We start from the raw sequence: 4711 nt of genomic DNA, 5'->3' as shown, positions 1-4711 counted from the left end.
TTTCCATTTCATGTTTTTGTCTATGCCTTGATCACTTTCCAAATTTCTGTGCTTCCTCTTGAATTACATGGATTTTTTTTCTGTACAGCTTGTTTCAGAGGGGTTCTTTAGCTCAAAATTGCAACAGAGCTTACTGAGAATATTCTGAGGATTATTCTTAGTTTCATAGAAATGAGAATTGTCAGCTTAAATTACTAATACCTTTCACCTTGTTATTTTTTCACCACTTAGTCAGCAAGCTGGTAAAAATGTTGTTTATACTTGGAGACAATATTTTATAGAGGGTTAATCTAAGACTTAATTTACATGACTGTTTGTATTTAGTCAAACTTGTCACCTCCAGTAAGATCAGGTTAATGGAGGGTTCACATCTGAGGTCAAGCCTGGAGATGCAGCAGAAGAAAACTGTGACCCTGCAGAATGGTGAGGAGGACAGATCTGCACATCTGCTCCTCTCAGACTTCTGTGGAGGTTCCTGCACTCCCTCCTCATGAAACAGTTCCAAAACTACTCTTAACAAGCCCGGGCTTGTTCGGTGATGACTGCGGTGGGAAATGGAGGAGAAGCAGAGCGTTAACTGTGACAAGAGGTGACAGGCATGTCAGCAGTAATGCAGTGTCGAGAGCAGCAGAGAAGGGCACTGCGCCATTAGCAGTGCTTTTAACACATTGACTGGCTAAGTGCAATGAACATTTAGTGGCAATTTTTTTCTTTGTTTTGTTTTTTTTTGGGGGGGGTTGTTGGTTTTGTTTGTTTCGTTTTTTCTTTTAGACAGGATGAATTTAATTTTGACTGATCCTTCTAATCCATGACTGAATCCATTACTTTTAGGTCCTCTGTGTTCAGTCTCTAATTCAGAATTACCCTGGAGAGCAGCACAGCTCACCCCCAGTGCTGCCCTGCAGCCATGCTAAATCTCTTGGAATGGAGTCAGGCAACCCAAGGTATGTTACGGTTTGGAGTTTTTGGAATAGTTTTTGGTCAATTTTTTTGGCAACCTAGGAAATAAAAGTCAGTGTAAATAGCCATATGAATGGTCAGTAATGTTTCTTCTTAGGTAGTATTATATATATTATTGCTGGAAATCAAGTGTAGCAGAAAAATTCAAGTACGTTGATTTGGAGCAAGTAACACATAAAGGCTTTGATCAGTGCTACCTGCTGCACCAGCACTGCGTTTGGCTGGTCTCCCTCGGCTCTTGAATACATTGCCCACTACCACTGTGGAGTAAAATACAGATATGTTATTACTGCTGTATTATACTGGAGACAGAAAAGCTGGATCAAATAAAGGCTTGCTGTTCAGGCCCAGAAACTCACAACATCCTTGCACAAGCAGGTGCATGCTCTGGCCATTTGTGAAGGCTTGGTCACCCTGCAAGGCAGCAGTCAGACCCTTCAGGATACTGGGCAGGAAGCTCTTCCCAGCCAGTGCCTGCAGCATCTTACTGCTCACAACTAGTGACATGGAAATTTAAAATTTCACTCCTCATCAGCACTGGGTGATTTTCTCTATGTAGTAATTATGTAGTCACTTCAAGGTGTAGTGAAACATTCTGGGCTCTCACGTCAGGTACCACTCTGCACGGAGCTGGGTGCTGCTGGTGCTGACTCATGCCAGTGCTGAAGCTGATGGAGGCATGCTGCCAGCTCTGTTGATTACACTTCTGTAATTAATAGCTGCTGAAATAAAACACTGTGAACCTGACTGTGCCATCCCACAAATGCAAAGCCAGGATACTGCAGGACAGCCTGTGTCAGGAGTATAAAACAGACAACGTGGCTTCCTTTGCAAATCAAAGTGAACAGCCTGATTCAGAGACTGGCAATAGCCAGAAGTAGAAACTTTTTTTGAAAAAAAAAAAAAAAATGTTTACTTTATAAATTGTGTATAAGGTCCCCAGATACCATGGTACTGTGTACATTATAAATGCATTAGAGATCCATTAAGAGAGATGGGGAGGGGGAAAAAACTGACAAATTAGGTTTATATAGCTGAAAGCCCTAAAGATTTCTTCTGCCTTACAAAATAATATAAAGACTTTTATCCTTAGAGAAAGGTTACTTTTTTTCACAGAAAGGAAAGGGCAGAAGGAAGGAAAAAAGAAGCTAAGAGGGAAAGTAATACTATCAGATAGGTCAAATTCAGCGCAGTGGCCAGGAGAACAGCATTTGAAGACCCAAACCCAGAGAGAGGCTTCAGAACTCATCAGTTTTGTTTCTTCCAGAGGTGGCCTGTGTGTGCTATCAGCCTGCCTTCCCTTCCAGACCAGGGCAGAGCCATCCAACCCGCCCACTGAAGGAGTCCCACACCAGCTCCCATGCCCCACCGGGGAAAGCCATCAGCCCAGCCAGCAGTGTACTGGGGCACATCCTGACAAACCCACAGGACAGATGGGCAAGTTTCCATTCTGTGCTATGTCCTGGCACCATTTAATTTACTGTTACAAAGATGGCTTCTAAAAAGTTAAGATTATTATATTTTTAATATAATGCCTGAAGCCAGAAAATGCTGTACAGCTGCAGCGGGCCGAGTAGCTGGGCTTTTACAGTGCGAAGGCAACAGAGGATGTTACACACCCTCAGGCACGTTCCCACAGCAGTGTTTGTGCACGAAACGCTTGCTGCAGCACTGGAATAGGTTCCATGTCTTCTGCCATCACTAGGGATGAAGATGGCTCAGAACACTTCAGCCAGGTCTCCGCCTCTGTTTCATTTTCACTCTCAGGTGAGTCTCCAGCTGCTTCTCTGGATGATCAAAAGTCATACCTTCCCAGATCAATTTGAAATAGGTTTCTAATATCTAAAATTAGTCAGTGAAATAAATTGTTTAAAGATCGAGCATGTTCTGAGAGGAGATTTGATGACTGCAGACAGAATGCAGTGCTGGCATACACAGCTGAGGTATGTGAACTACAGAAGGATGGAAAGCGGGGCTGGAAAGGGAGCAGGAAGCCCTGTAGAAGAACCACATCCTGCTTGCAGACACACCACAAGGCTGTTTGATTTAGGGCAGGAAGTCAAATATTTTGTAATTCCTGCTTGTTTGGCATAGGTGCATAAAAATAGTAGAACTAACATAACTACCGGGAAGGATTCAGATGACTGACCCACAGGCTATCTCCTCTGCTAATACTGAAAGTGTGTAATGGGTCAGCACTCAGGAGTTTGCCCGTCTGAACAAGCCAGAACAGACTGGTTCCACCCACAGACAAGAGAAAATAAGCTTTTGTGCCAGCCTGCTGTTGATGACAAAAATGTGTACATAAACATCAGAATTAGCTGTTGGAGGTGAGTAATAGATGTACAAAGTCTTCAGGCATCTCCAGTTCTGAGTAGGCAATTTGTCCTGCTGGGGATGCCAGACTTAAGCTTAGCAAATCTGGGTCTCCCAGGAATCTACTCCAAAGCGTCTAACACATACTACGAAACTGTATTATTTAGAGATAATTTCTCTGAAGGAGTTAAAATCCAGAACCCAACCATCTGAAAAGCTAATACTTTTCTGGAATTCATTGCTTGGCATCAGCTGCTCTGTGGCTCTTCTGCAGAAAAAACAAGAGAAATCGATGGCGACCGGGCGGCTGCTTTGCCGAATTGCATCACGAACTGTTAGCACTGGCAAGTTAGCAGCTCTCGCTTGTGTGTGCCCCAGAGGGGGTTTGTTGGTCATTGCGTGACACTCTGTATCAAGTTGCAGCTGGAGTACTGTTACTATAGTTCATTTGTGGGTCTTCACTAAACAGAGAATTAAGCTGCGAGTCCTGCCAGAGGGTGTTGCAGATGCTTTTATGGATTAGCGAGATCTAGGACAGGCTAATGGTAGACAGCTGCACTGCAGGTTCTGAGACACAAAGCGGGTAACCCAAGTTCAGGACTCCTCTCAGCTGTGAACTGTTTGACCCATTCTTATGGTTCACCCCAATTTTGGCTACTTTAAGAAAAAATGGTGCAGTACTGGATGGGGTTCTGACCAGACCGGATGCGTCTGCTCTCAATTTATGTTCTCCTCCCCCAGAAAGCCTGCAGCTCTTCTGTCTACCCGGTGAGCAAAGTGCACAACGTCCCCCCAGACCAGCACGCTGCTCAGTGGGTGCCAGGTTGTGTCTACCATGTGTCACCTTGTGGCTGAGAGAGCATGAGAGGGTCTGTAGGTGTCTGCTTGAGGATCCCAAGATCTTTAAAATCAGTCACTAAAATACCCCAGAACCGTAAACTTTGAAGCTATTTTCATCTCTAGGTCCATAATAGATTGGGGGACAGTCATGGTGTGACCCCAAAAGTCCACAATTGTGGCAGTGTGCTGATTCAACCTGAAATATCGAAACTGAAGTAAATACCCAAAAATACCACTTAGAGAACTCATTCCCTGTTCACTGTCTCATCTCCTCTAGCTAGTTGCTGCTCTTTATATTTCCAGTGATCCTAGGATGGTTTCAGTTGTGTTGGTTACAGTTCTGATGTCTTCAGAATTTATGAGGCACTCAGCTTTAGACTGCAAAAAGGAAATAAGTCAAAACTGGTCACAAAGCTGTCAGCTCACAGCTCATTCCAACTCATCCATCCTTCACTTTTCATTTATTTATGGGTTGTCTTTCCCACAGCAGAAATCCCCAGTTTGAGTGCCATAGCTCTGATACAGCTCCTATTCAAGCCATCAGATTTACCCCAAACCCCACTCAGATGAAGCTGTGATGAAAACAATGCCACCC

Source organism: Columba livia, chromosome 1 (assembly GCF_036013475.1).
Source record: "Columba livia isolate bColLiv1 breed racing homer chromosome 1, bColLiv1.pat.W.v2, whole genome shotgun sequence".
NCBI classification, from domain to species: Eukaryota; Metazoa; Chordata; class Aves; order Columbiformes; family Columbidae; genus Columba; species Columba livia.
Note: the sequence above shows the minus strand (reverse complement) of the source record.